The sequence below is a fragment of the Silene latifolia genome, chromosome Y (genome assembly GCF_048544455.1).
Source record: "Silene latifolia isolate original U9 population chromosome Y, ASM4854445v1, whole genome shotgun sequence".
NCBI classification, from domain to species: Eukaryota; Viridiplantae; Streptophyta; class Magnoliopsida; order Caryophyllales; family Caryophyllaceae; genus Silene; species Silene latifolia.
Window position 1 is genome coordinate 108,735,594 of NC_133538.1, and position 16,037 is coordinate 108,751,630.

A 16,037-nucleotide genomic window follows, 5' to 3' on the forward strand; every position below is an offset into this window, starting at 1 on the left:
TAAGACAATTGGTAGTTTAGGCTGAAATAAGTAAGATGATAGAAAAACATTGAACAATCATGATGTAAACTCAAGTGCTTATGAAGAAGCAATATTTTGATATATAAATCATCACTTCTAACTAGTACATGTTGTTGATCCTACATTCTCTTTATTTGTTATCTTTTAGTATAACAAATAATAAAAACATGTACATGATTAATGCAACTTTGATGCTAAAGTTAAGAAATTTTGACATCTCTTGAATTATCTTCTCTTGCTCCTTCATGCTTGTCTTCATATCTTGTGCTATCTTCTCTAACTATTGGTTTAATACTTGTTCAACTTCGTCCATTGCCCTATAATGGTTTGTTGCTTCACTTTTAACTTTGCACCATTGGAACCATCCACAAGAATCACATTTATGGTACAACTTGAATGGGTTTGCTGTAGTAGGTCCAGAAGTTCTTATTTGAGATCTTATATTGCATCTTGGACAAATTTTGTTTTCCACTTGAATTCCATTATTTGAAGATATGCTTGTATGAGACATATTAATTGTTTGTTTTGGTGGGTTGAGTGTGTTTATTTGGTGATAAGCTTCTATAGAATGCTGCAGGATGCTCTAATTTTATACAAAGATTCCAACGGATAGTTTGGTAAGATAGATGTTGGTCTTTGTTTGCCTTTTTAACAAACAAGGCACCATGTGAAATACAATATACTTCAGAGGTACTATATGCCAAAACAATTGCCATATCAGACAGAATCACCAACTAACTTTCACACGTCACCAATATTTATCATCATTTATATTCTGTTAAATATTTGATCACGGTGCACCACTAAATATTAGTAGAAGGTTACATTGTGCATGAACTTAATTTCTTGGATACCACGTGAAAAATGGCATACTTCGAGGGTACGACGTGAATTTTCTGTAATAATAATAATAATAATAATAATAATAGTAATAATAATAATAATAATAATAATAATAATAATATAATAATAATAATAATAATAATAATAATAATAATAATAATAATAATAATAATAATAATAATAATAATAATAATAACAATAACAATATTAACCACAATAACAATAACAACAACAATAACAATAACAATAATAATAATAATAATAATAATAATAATAATAATAATAATAATAATAATAATAATAATAATAATAATAATAATAATAATAATAATAATAATAATAATAATAATAATAATAATAATAGTTACTACAAAGGTGGACATTCTGCAGAAGGATGCACAGGTTGTCCACTGTAAAGTGAGACACTATCTTATTGGCAAGGAGTTCTATCTGTCTGTGGTATATGGTATTAATAGTGCCACAAAGAAGCATGATTTATGGGATTCTCTGGTTCAGTTCTCTAGCCAAGTTACCCAGTGGGCAGCTATGGGGGATTTCAATGTGGTGAGACATGCTCATGAGAAAATTAGTGCTAATCCTCCTATTTTGAGTGAGCTTATGGACTTCAATTCTTGCCTTCTTACTTGTGAACTGGATGATATGAGTGGCACTAGGAATGACTTCACCTGGTTTAATAAGCAGGAAGTCTCAACTAGGGTCTACTTCAAATTGGACAAGATTCTAGTTAATAATACCTGGCTGCAGGATTACTCACAAACTACTGCTCATTTCCTTGATCCTGGCATTTTTTATCACTGTTCTGCCCTGTTCACTTTCCATTACAATGATAGACCCAGAAAGCAAGTTAAATTCCTTAACTGCTGGGTTGAGCATCCTCAATTTCTTTAGTTGGTGGCTGAGGCTTGGACTGGTAGTCAAATTGGCAACTCTATGTTTCGACTAATGAGCAAACTTAGAGTTGTTAAGAAGGCACTCAGGAACCTGCATTCTGAGCACTATGCTAATATTGGGGATAAAATAAAAGCTAAAAAAGAGGAGCTTTCCCAGTGTTTTAGCAAGCTAAGGCAAGACCCTACTAATGTACATTTCATCAACTAGGAAAAGGAGATCTCTAAGGAGCTTTGGGCTCTTAAAGATACTGAGCTTCAGATGCTTTCTCAAAGAGCAAAAATGCATAGCATTGAGTGTAATGATACCAGTTCCAAATTTTTCTTTAGTAAAATCAAGGAAAGGCAGCAGCAGCAAATGATAGGTGACATAAAGGATCACAATGGTATTCCTCACTCTGGACTGCAGGGTGTGGGTGAAGCTTTTGTTGAGTATTACAGGGAGCTCTTAGGCAGCTCTGTTCAGGTCTCTCCTATTGATTCTAGTGTGCTCTTAAATGGGCCATGTGTCAATAATGATGCCCATGATGCTCTCACTATTCCTGTTACTAGAGTTGAAATCAAGCAAGCTTTGTTTGATATTGATTCTAACAAAAGTCCATGTATGGATGGCTTTTCTGCTGGTTATTTCAAGAACGCTTCGGATATTGTTGGGAATGATTTTTGCCTAGCTATAGAGGACTTTTTTAAAACTGGTTTCTTGCCTAAGCAAGCTAATACTACTTTGGTCTCCTTAATCCCCAAGAAAGCCTTTCATCAAACTGTTAAGGACTTTAGGCCTATCTCTTGCTGCTCTACTGTTTACAAAACCATAAGTAAGATCTTAACTGTTAGGCTCCAAAAAGTTCTTCCTGATATTATTGGGCTTGAGCAGGCTGCTTTTGTTCAGGGTAGGAGTTTATTTGAGAATGTGATGCTTACCCAAGGCCTCCTTGAAGGTTATAGAAGAAAGAACATCACCCCTAGATGCATGCTTAAGGTTGATATTAGTAAATCTTTTGACACTTTACAGTGGCCCTTCATCAGTAACATGCTCTCTGGTCTTAATTTTCCCCCTATTTTCATTAAATGGATCATGGCTTGTGTCACTGGCTCCTGGTTTACTCTCAAAGTCAATGGGACACCTTATGGTTTTTTCAAAGGGCACAGTGGTGTGAGGCAAGGGGATCCTTTGTCCCCCTATTTGTTTGTTTTAAGCATGGAAATCTTATCTAGACAGCTTAGAACAATGTGCCAATCTCCTGATGTTTCCTATCATCCTAGATGTTCAAAAATCAAGCTCACTCACCTGGTTTTTGCTGATGATCTAATGATCGTTACAAGAGGGGATTTGCCTTCAGTTCAAAAAGCTACTGCTATTCTAAGCTCTTTTTCCACTTGGTCAGGTTTGACTGCTAATCTGGAGAAAACTAACATTTATTTTGGGAGTGTGATTCCTGCAGTTAGAGATCTTATTTTGGCTAGTGTTGGGATTAAGGAGGGATCTTTCCCTTTCAGATATCTGGGATATCCAATTAATGATTCTAGACTGACTGTTGATATGTATAATGGCCTGCTACTGAAGCTTCAGGCTCTTAAGGGGACCTATTCAGTTCAGCATCTTTCTTTTGCAGGGAGAATTCAAGTCATAAATTCTATAGTCTTTGGTCTCAATAACTTCTGGTGCACTGGTTTATTGCTCCCAAAACAGATTTGTCTTCTTATTTCCAAATTGAGTAGGGATATTTCTGGGGCAGACTTGACAATCAGAGGAAGCACATCTTCAAAGCCTGGCAAAGCATTTGTGTGCCTTGGGAGGAAGGGGGTTTCCAAGTCAAGGATGTCAGCACCTGGAACAATGCTGCCATGCTTAAATGGCTTTGGCATTTAGATCGAGGAACTGGAGCAATCTGGACTTCTTGGGTTACAAAATATTTCTTGTCACATTGTTCTATCTGGGACCTTGCTATCAGGGACTGTTTCTCTGAAAGTCTCAGGGGAGTTATTCTACTAAGAGATGCCTATATAGAGCAACTAGGCACTGCTCAAGCAGTTCAGGCTTTGCTTTCCACTTGCACCATCAGGAATAAGTTCTCTGTGAATAGAGCTTATGATAGTCTGAGGTGCTCTTATCCTGTCCATGCTGTATATAAAGCTATTCATAGAAGTATTATCCTTCCTAGGCACAAAATCATCCTCATGCTTGCTGTTCAAGGGAAGCTAGCTACTCAAGACCTCTTAATTACTCGAGGGGTTACCATTGTGAATAGATGTTGGAGCTGGTGTCCTCCACAAATTAGTGTGATAACATTTGTAAATCTCTTATAGGTTCACAAGGGTATACTTCGTATATTTAATCAGTTGATTAACGTTTACCTAATAACGGTTGGTTTGCTAGAAAGTTTGACGTTATTATCATACAGATGGCGGTGATCAACTGGTCCCTAAAGGTCACACCTATAGGACGTTTTTGAGAAATGTGGTTATAGAAATATAATTACATTGATGCCCAAAATGACTAAAAAGTTACTCAATGTGTTGATAAGATAATTATTTAATGAAAATTAAATAATATTAAGTTGAGACGAATTAACTGTCAATTCGTAAATTAAATATAATAAGTTATATTTAAATTAAATATATATAAGGTTAGTTTGGACGAATTAATCTGTTAATTCGTAGTTAAATATAATCAGTTGTATTTAATATCAACAAGTTGAATGTGTCATAGTGGTAATAGTGAGGGTACACAAGCCAAGAGGTCATGGGTTCGATCCTCATTAGATGACAATTTAACACACTTTATATATTTTTGGAAAGACCAAAATAAGGAGAAAAATACTCCTTATTTCGGTTCACTTGGCCGAAATTAGGGAAAGTTTTTCTTTTCCTAATTGACTCCAAGTTTCGGTTTGTATAAAAAGAAAGTTAGAGAATTATTTCTACCCTAATGCTTTTTCTTGACCTTGCCTCCTCTTTCTCATCACAAGAACACAAAGACAATTAAATTTTATAGAAAATTTTAGATTGATTTCTAGCATAATCAAAGGGCATATCTCAGATCGTTTTGGGTGCAACTAATAGGCGAATATCAATTTTGATATTGTTCTTAGGCCATATTTGCTAGGACCAAAGGTTATTTCTGAATCCTTTACTCTTGTTTATGTATTTTATTTTATGACCATTGATCATCTTTATTAAATCGTTATAATCCTTCTAGTTTAAGGGAAGTATACAGATTTATTTCCCACAAGTGGTATCAGAGCACTAGGCCACGTTTTTGATTTTGATGATTTTCATAAAAATTGTATGTAAACAATAACCTTATTCTCGAAAAAATTAGGGTTTCGTTTTTTTTCGGCTAAAAAAAATAAAAAAAATTGGCCGAGTTTTTTATCTTTCGGCCTGTTTTTTTTCTTCTTTCGTTTTTCCTTTTGTTTGATGATTTATATCCAATTTATTTAGATCATATCAATGTTTTAATCGGTTAAAATTATCATATGAGAATTGGTAGATTTTGATTTAATGCAGATTAAGTTAAAATAAATATAGTATCATCATGTCATTGATACAAGAACTTGTTTTTGCTATATAGCTTTAGCATATAAGATTAATCATGATTGTTAATTCATTTGGTAAACCATATGTTCTATTAGCAACTATAAACTTTGTTCTTCATCAATTTTTGTATTAGGGCTTTTTGCCGCAAAAGGAAAATAATTTTGACGGCTCAATTTTTTTTAGGTATGCCGTGGAAAAAAAAAACGTTTTTAGGTTATTTTTTTCTCTATTACCGAATCAGAAAAAAAAGAAAAGAAGGAAAGTTTTTTTTCCGAAAAAAATTATGGAAGTTTTTTTTCTTAATTGCCGAATAAAAAAAGGGTAAGGGGCTGTTTTTTTTATGATCAACCGTGTAGTAGCTGTTAAAAATAAAAAAAAAATTTGTTTATTTTTTTCAGCCGAACCAATTGTAATTGGTTTTTGTTTTTTTTTTGGCCAATTAGTTATTGTGAATCGGTTCACAATTTAAAGATACCGAGTTATTTTAAAGCGGTTTAAAATTTTGACGGATAGAATTCATATTACAAGTTTAATATGGATTGAAATGAAATTAATGTGATTAAATTGGGGAATTGTCACTTAATTTAATTTAAATAGGTGGTTTGGATAAATTAATCAACATAATTAATGTATTGTATTATGTATGTTTAATTTATTTTAGTTGATGCTTTTAATTATGTTGAATGAATCGAATGAATGAATTTTATTTACGTATTTAATTTTGCAATCGGTTGTAATTTGTAATACTTAGTGTGGCCTTAGTCAATTATGTTTTCGTAATGAAGGAAACATGATTTTTATGTAATTATGAGATCTCGAATCTCTTTTATTTTAGTTTTGGGTTTTGAAATTAGAATGTAATTAATAGGTCAATTATGTAATTTTATTTATTGTAATTTCAAAGAAGACTAAAGATGAAGATTCAAGCTCACTCCCGCTACATGGATCAAGATGGAACATCAAGACAAGCTTCTCGGGTCCAAGGATGGATTCCAAACTTGTATTTATTGTTCATTTTGATAGGATAGGCCACACTAGGACTTTTACTGTTTTTTTTACGTTTTTCATTTTATTGCTTTTCATTCACTTGCTAGTAATTGCATCATATTCCGCCTAAAACCAAACCACCTACTACTAAAATGCATGAAAATTGACTCATATAGTTGTATGTTAGTTTTCATGGACATGCAGATGTCACAGTCTATTTGCCATCACTTTAGTTTAAATCATTCTCGCATGCTAGATTATAGTTCACTTAAAATGAATTAAAAATAGTTGATGGGATCTTCCTCTAAAACGGAAATTGAGATTAGTCTTTATAAGGGCAAACATCTATGAGTCCCTTCTTCGTCGGTAGGCCTAATATGACCCCTTCTACGTTGGGTAAGTAGTTGTGTTGACTTAGGTTACCTCAACATCATAGTCCGAAGAGTATCTCGTGACTATGATGGACTAAAGATAGAATTTACAGAAATTTATTGACCAAGAATTCTAACGGTAGAATTAGCTAAAAGGTTCGCTTATCAATTTGCAGAGAATTGAGTCTTGGGGTCATTTATATAATTCCTGAGGGAGGTCAATTGTATAAATGTTTTGAGTCTTCGCGTTATGACATTAGTTCATTAGACTTAAAAGCAAAACGATGCACATGCTTATTATTTTATTCTTCTTTCGCAGTGTAGAACACGTTTATTATTGATAATACTGTTACAACAAATGGCTGGAAATAACGCAATCCCAATGCCTAGTGCCACACTAGATCGTTCCTCCTGGCTAAAAATGTTTATGGACCAAATGAATCACCACTCGATCAAGAATGGTGGGTCCAATTTTGCGACGGGAGGCGGCACTACGGAATGTCGCCATTGCTTGACGGTAAGCTCGGGTATTTAATCGAGCTAATACCGGCCAACCTGGCCCAAATGCGAGTCAACGAATCACTCGCTTATAGTGATTTCGTTATGGAAGCGGGTGCGATAAAGAACGTACTCATCTTTGCAATGGAAACCAATTTGCAGAGACGCTTCATTGCCCAAAGTGCAAAAAAGATTTTCACCACACTCACTAACGAGTTCTCAAAGGCACCGAGAATCGTTACATATGAGCATACCTGTCGCTTCTTTGATGCGAAACTCCAGAAGTGCCAACCGGTTAGCCCACACATTCTTCACATGATTGAGAATGTCGAAGGCTGGAGGCACCGAATTGTAAAATCGTGAGAGCATTGTCATTGACCGAATGCTTCATTCTCTTCACGATGGTTTTGCCCTTTTCAGGCGAACTACTATATGAATGACTTGAAAAAGAGTCCTCATGAGCTACACTCCCTTCTCGTACAGACCGAGAAGGATATGAAATTGAGTGGGAGCATGAAGCAGGATGTTCTCACAATTTACAACAAAGGTAAAGGTAAGGGCAAGGCTCATGGCGACCTAGGTGTAGGTAAGCCAAAGTTTAAAAAGCCAGGAAACGGTAAGAGTGCGCCTGGTGAGACTAGTGGCTCACAGGGCAAGACAAAGAGCAAGGGCGGTGACATAGAGTGCCACCATTGTCACAAGACTGGACATTGGAGGAGGAATTGTCCCGTCTACCGTGAGGACATCAAGGCGAGCCGCGTCGTTCTGTTGGTATGTCATCTTATATTCATATGATTGAGATTAACCATGCAAGTTTCGAACTTGGGTACTTGATATTGGTTGTGGTTCTCATCTGTGTAATCATTTGCGGGGCCTAAAGAACATCATACCTCTCGAAAAGGTGATGTGGACTGCGAGTCGGAATGGAGCACGAGTAGTCGCGCCTCCAAGGAAACATATGTAATCCAACTCCCTAGCGGTTTTGAGTTATCTTTAAATAACTGTTACTATGTACCCAGTTTATCTAAGAACATTATTTTTGTTTCCGTACTTGCTAAAGACGGTTTTACATTTTCAATAAAGGATAATAGTTGTATTTTCTCTTTTAATGAAATGATTTGTGGCAAAGTAGTTTCCATGAATGGAATTTATATCTTAGATCAAACCACGGAAGTATTACACATGAATAATAAGAAATTAAAGGTTGGTGACAAAGATCAAACCTATCTACGGCAATGTCGAATGGGACACATAAATGAGAAACGCGTAAAGAAACTCGTCGATAATGGGACTATTCCCTCATTCAGATTTTCTGCATATGGCACGTGTGAATCATGTCTCATTGGCAAGATGACTCGAATTTCCTTCAAAGGTGTTGGAATGCGCGCTAGTGACCTATTAGGACTCATACATACGGACGTATGTGGACCTATGTCAATTACCGCTAGAGATGGCTATAGATATTTTATCACTTTCACGGATGATTTGAGTAGATACGGATATGTCTACTTAATAAAGCATAAAAGTGAGTGGCGAATATCTTTCAAATGAGTTTGATCAACACCTAAAAGACTGTGGAATCGTTTTGCAGTTAACTCCACCTGGAACACCTCAATTAAATGGTGTGTTCGAACGGAGAAATCGAACCTTACTTGATATGGTTCGATCCATGATGAGTCACACCATAGTGCCTGATTCATTATGGGGTTATGTTCTTTTGTCAGCCGCTCTTATACTTAACCGAAGTCCGTCTAAAGCTGTCGACAAGACTCCATATGAAATGTGGAAGGGAACGGTACCTAACTTGTCCTTCATTCGGGTTTGGGGCTGCGAGGCTTATGTCAATTGGAGACACGAGGATAAGCTCGGCCCGCGATCGGTCAAGACATACTTTATAGGTTATCCAAAAGGAACATTTGGTCATTACTTCTACTCGCCTACCGAACATCGAGTTTTTGTTGCGGCTAGTGCGACGTTCTTAGAGGAAGAATTTCTCGAGAACAAGTCGAGTAATAGAACCTTCGAGCTGTCGGAGATTCTAGAACCAACAATCGAGGAACAGATGGAGGAAGCTGTACCTCCAACTGATGATACGGTTAATATTCCTGAGGAACCTAGGAGGTCGGGTAGAGTCTCTCATCCTCCGGACAGATACATTGGTATGGTGGAGGAGAATGACGTTTTACTTCTAGAAAGTAATGAACCCGCTACCTATAAAGGTGCTATGGCCTGTTTCGACTCAAAGTTATGGCTTGAAGCCATGCAATCCGAGATGGACTCCATGTATAAAAATAACGTATGGGATCTAGTTGATTTACCTAATAAGTTAAAACCTCTACAGTGCAAATGGCTTTACAAAATAAAACGTTCTGTAGACGCGCAACCAGATATCTATAAGGCACGACTTGTGGCAAAAGGTTTCACTCAAGTGCAAGGATTGCATTATGATGAGATTTTTGCACCTGTTGTCATGCTACGTTCCATTCGGATAATCTTAGCGATTGCCGCATTTCATGATTATGAGATTTGGCAAATGGATGTGAAAACCGCCTTCTTAAACGGTTATTTGGAGGAAGAGTTGTACATGGTGCAACCCGAAGGTTTCAAAGATCCTAAACATCCTAAGAAGGTATGCAAGCTTAAGCGTTCCATTTATGGACTTAAGCAAGCTTCTCGGAGTTGGAATCATCGTTTCGACCAAGTGATAAAAGAGTATGGTTTCACTCGATCGGTCGAAGAACCATGCTTATATATCAAGTCGAGTGGGAGCAAGATTGTGTTCTTAATATTGTATGTCGATGACATACTCTTGATTGGGAATGACATTCCTCTCCTATCTTCGGTTAAAGAATGGTTGAAGAACCATTTCCAGATGAAAGATCTGGGTGAGGCACAACGCATTTTAGGAATCCGTATCTACCGAGATAGATCACGACGGACGTTATCACTTAGTCAGGAGTATTATTTGGATAAGGTTCTTGAGAGGTTCAGCATGACCAACTCCAAGAAGAGGAACCTTCCTATGACGAGTGGGATGCAGTTGAGCAAGTCTCAGTCACCCACGACGCCTGAAGGGATTGAGCGCATGAGTCGTGTTCCTTATGCATCTGCAATAGGATCGATCATGTATGCCATGATATGCACACGTCCAGACGTGGCATATGCATTGAGTATGACGAGTCGGTACCAAAATACTCCAGGTGAAACACACTGGATAGCTGTTAAAAACATCCTCAAGTACCTACGGAGGACTAAGGATTGGGTATTGACTTATGGAGGAGATACTAAGCTATGCGCAATCGGTTACGCAGAGGCTAGCTTCCAAACGGACCGAGATGATTAGAAATCTCATTCTAGATTTGTTCTTACTCTTAATGGTGCTGCGGTCAGCTGGAATAGTTCCAAACAGGAAGTTGTAGCAGATTCTACTACCGAGCCATAGAAATATGATAAGCAAGGAGGGCACGTTTTCTCTATGAGAATTAAACGTGTACCTGAGTTATAGTAGTTGATTATGAATTCGATACGTTATCTTTTTCATCTACTATAATTTCATCGTTTTATATATAATATTTTGTTTTTTCATGTGGATTGTACTGACAACATTGAACGCCACAAAGTGAACTGAATTACATTATATTTGTTTTGGTTCGTAATCGCCAATGTGAGCTGATAACTCCGGCTATTATATTGTGCAGTGATTGATGGTGGGTTCAACGAGCCATAAGTTAAATGGTTGACTAATCGATCACAGATAAGAGATTATGACGATACCTCGTAGGACAACTTTTTGTGACAACGTAATGGAGTCCTAAATGTTTAAAAACATTCGGTGCCAGGTCGTGGATAGGACATCCATTGTGTTCCTAGAGTCGATTCTTTTGACTATCAACTCTCTTGAGATTAAGGCGCTTTTGGGTGACTTTGGTTTCTTTCTCACGGTCTCACCGTAATCGGGCTAAGTAGATTTTTTCTGGGTCATTTCATACTGTGCTTACATCTGCAGGATTCGAGTTGAAGAAAATATCCAACCCTTATCAGGTATAGTTATTTCTCAGGGCCACTCGAGGAGTTGTAACCGAAATGCATGGCCATGCTCGAATGTTGATTCGTTTATCAGTTAAATTACTCTCTAGTCGGGAAAAACACTCTTGATAATGATCGCTTGTAAAATACGACCTTTGTGAATTCGGATTTGCTAATTGTTTTACATTGAGTGGGAGAAATTTTATAGGATATGAGAATCGGTTATCGCACATACACTTGTGAGGACAAGTGGGAGTTTGTTGGAGCTGGTGTCCTCCACAAATTAGTGTGATAACCTTTGTAAATCTCTTACAGGTTCACAAGGGTATACTTCGTATATTTAATCAGTTGATTAACGTTTACCTAATAACGGTTGGCTTGCTAGAAAGTTTGACGTTATTATCATACAGATGGCGGTGATCAACTGGTCCCTAAAGGTCACACCTATAGGATGTTTTTGAGAAATGTGGTTATAGAAATATAATTACATTGATGCCCAAAATGACTAAAAAGTTAGTCAATGTGTTGATGAGATAATTATTTAATGAAAATTAAATAACATTAAGTTGAGACGAATTAACTGTCAATTCGTAAATTAAATATAATAAGTTATATTTAAATTAAATATATATAAGGTTAGTTTGGACGAATTAATCTGTTAATTCGTAGTTAAATATAATCAGTTGTATTTAATATCAACACGTTGAATGTGTCATAGTGGTAATAGTGAGGGTACACAAGCCAAGAGGTCATGGGTTCGATCCTCACTAGATGACAATTTAACACACTTTATATATTTTTGGAAAGACCAAAATAAGGAGAAAAATACTCCTTATTTCGGTTCACTTGGCCGAAATTAGGGAAAGTTTTTCTTTTCCTAATTGACTCCAAGTTTCGGTCTGTATAAAAAGAAAGGTAGAGAATTATTTCTCTTCTAATGCTTTTTCTTGACCTTGCCTCATCTTTCTCATCACAAGAACACAAAGACAATTAAATTTTACAGAAAATTTTAGATTGATTTCTAGCATAATCAAAGGGCATATCTCAGATCGTCTTGGGTGCAACTAATAGGCGAATATCAATTTTGATATTGTTCTTAGGCCATATTTGCTAGGACCAAAGGTTATTTCTGAATCCTTTACTCTTGTTTATGTATTTTATTTTATGACCATTGATCATCTTTATTAAATCGTTATAATCCTTCTAGTTTAAGGGAAGTATACAGATTTATTTCCCACAATAGATGCTACCTGTGTAAGTCAGCAGCTGAATGTGCAGGACATCTTTTCTTTGCCTGCCCTTATGCTGCTGATTTACTGCATCTTCTGCAGCAGTGGCTCCAGTTGCCTACCACTAGTACTTCATTATGTTCCTTGCTCACTGTGCAAAGAAGGGGCCAGGGCAGGAAACATCACTTGATCAGCTGCAGTATAGGCAATCCTGTTTATGCTGTTTGGGCTGAAAGAAATGCAAGAGCGTTTGGGGATCGTGAGAGGACAGTTCAGGCTGTTTTCAGTGAGCTCAAATTCACTGTCCTTGCACTATTGATGAGCAGAGGGCCTGAAAACATTTACCTTGACATAGCTTCAGTTTTCAATTCTTAGATATATAGTCACATTTCCTCTTGTATAGATAGTGGAGGAGTTTTGTATATGGTATAGGGGATATTCTTTGTAAGAAGACTCTTGTACTCTTAATTTTTGGAATATATGAGTAATACCCTTCTTGCAAAAAAAAAAAATATATAGTAATAATAATAACAATAACAATAATAATAACAACAATAATAATAATAATAATAATAATAGTAATAATAATAATAAGGGTAGAGTTCCGGTGAGAACGGGGCTTATCGTGAGAACCGTGAGAACAGCTCTCAACCGTCCATCAAATAAGACTCACGGCTGAGATTAGACGCGCGCTGCTCTTAAAATTTCACGGAAAACAAAAAATAAGAGTGTACATGTCAGCAATATCAAGCCTACGTAACAAAATCAAACCACACGAAACAAAATCAATCGATTTCATCATTAATCCTTCCTTAATTTGTAAATTTTTGTCTTTCGATATCAAATTTAGTGATCTAAAATCGTTTATTCATCATCAATTGCTGTGTTCGAAGCGCAAATCAGAGTCAATTTGTTCAAACTTTTGCATTCATCAGCTATTCAGTTATTTCAAGATCAAAACTTTGTAAGAAAAATCGGAATTGATTTGGTCATTCATCTGGAATTATTGTTTTCTACAGTCAATATTGAGGTATGTTCATTCAATATTATTTAATTCCTTTCTGAATCGTTGTTGAATTGATTTTATGATGATGTTAAAGTTGAATTTGATTAAATTCAACTTAATTTCGGATTTGATTAAATTTAGTTAACTAGATGTAATGTACAGAACCACAAAAACATTAATTTTATAATGAAAAGTGTTAAATTAGAGTTTATAGTTTGTTTGTTTTGTTTTAGAAGGATGATAAATGCAAATGTACTTTGTGGTAAGAAAAAATGTACTAAAAATAATGAGAAAGGAAAAGTGTGCAATTTGAAGTAACTGAAAAGTAATTTTGCATGTAAAAATAATGTCTTTGTGTTGTCTTTGTACACGTTTCATAAGGAAATGTCCAATCAGTCTTAGTGAAATGTGCATTATATATAATAAGGATGTGCAAGTAATTATTACCTTTTGCAAGTGGTCTTGCAACTGTTCAATATGTCAAATGACGGTTTGTAACTTGCTTAAGTGGTGAAAAGACACAACTATTCACATTAATTTGAATATTAATTCTAAATGTACATTATATTAATTATAAAAAAACATGTTCCATCAAATAAATTGTCCACTATCTATAGTATATTCATAATTTGCATTTTCTGATAATTAGGTGCAGCTAAAATATCATTAAGCACTGTTTGGAAAATGTACATTATATTATATTTAAACGTACATTAAATTATTTAAAAAAGAGCATGGAACATTATTTGGAAAATAAACGTGCTTTCAGTTTAATTCAAATGTCCATTACGTATATTTATAGTGTGAATATACTGTTTTATGCGAGAGATTTAACTAACATAGATAACTTCTCCCAATTTATTAATTACCATGATTATGTTTGTGGCAGTTGAAAAGACACAACTGTTCACCAAATTTAATCTCTTATACTGAATTAATCCACTATATAAACCAAGGAGTACACAATTACTTTTCCATCTTACCTTCATTTCTAAAACCTTTTCCAATAACCAAAATTTTTAATCTCTTCAGAAAAGTATTTAATTTTCTTAAAAAAAAAAACAATGGACTACTCAAAATGCACGATAGTTGCCTACAAGAATGATGCTCACAAACAAAATTTCATGAACCATTATAGGGATTGGAAAGTAAGGCAGTTTTCTTCAAACTGGTTTGATGGAGATGACATTCCTGTGGAGATGGATGTGCCATCTCCCGAAGAGTCCTTTACATTATTTCCTTACTACTCAACCTTTGCTCCGAATTTTGTTTGAGCGACTTGGGAGGGAGGAAAAGAAAAACATGGCAATGGTGTGCAAGGGTCGTCAAGTGGTTCCTTATAGGAATGGAGTCAGAGGTAAAGGAAAGGGATTATTATCGAGGGGTGGTTCGGGAACAAAGAAATGGTATAATCACCATCACAAAGGATCAGCGGCTCCTTGAAAGATTCTACCTTTGCACGACTCTATCTAGTCGTGCAGAAATAATTAGACATCATAAACAACAAGCACGACAATTTAGAAACCGAAGAGAAGAATATGAAATTGAGGAGCATTCTGGTGATGAGGGTTATTATGACTCGGACTGTTAGATTGGTTTAGAAATATATTAAGTTAGTTTTCTATTTTATTGTTATTTTGTATTATCTTGTGTTTTTTTTTTCAGTATAAGCCTTAGTAGGCTTTATCATTTTGAAAGCTTTAAATGGCTTTTGTAAATATTTTACTAATATTAATGAAATAGTATTGTGTCTATTTGTTTGTTTACTGTCATTAGAATTCAACACATTTTATATATGCTCTATCAAAATGGACAACAATATTTCCTATGAACATTAGCAGTAAAATAAATGTTCTTTTAAAGGCATGATAATGGACATTCGAAGGAATACATTATATATGAACCTTTATTTGTACGAAATAACTTGCTTATGTGGTGAAAAGACGCAATTATTCACATTAATTTGAATATTACTTCTAAATGTACATTATATTAATTATAAAAACACATGTTCCATAAAATAAATTGTCAACTATCTATATTCGTAATTTGCATTTTCTGATAATTAGGTACAACTAAAATATTATTAAGCACTGTTTGGAAAATGTACATTATATTATATTTAAAGGTACATTAAATTATTTAAAAAAGAACATGGAACATTATTTGGAAAAAATTGTGAATTCAGTTTAATTCAAATGTCCATTACGTATTTTCATAATGTGCATATACTGTTTTATGCAATAGATTAAAGTAACATAGATAACTTCACCCAATTTATTAATTACCATGATTATGTTTGTGTCAGTTGAAAAGACACAACTGTTCACATAATTTAATCTCTTATAATCAATTAATCCACTATATAAACCCAAGAGTACACAACTAGTTTTCCATCCTACCTTTTCCAATAACCAAAACTTTTAATCTCTTCAGAAAAGTACTTAATTTTCTTAAAAAAAAAAAAAAAACAATGGACTACTCAAAATGCCCGATAGTTCCCTACAAGAATGATGCTTACAAACAAAATTTCATGGCCCATTATAGGGAATGGAAAGTAAGCCAGTTTTCTTCAAACTGGTTTGATGGAGATGACATTCCTGTGGAG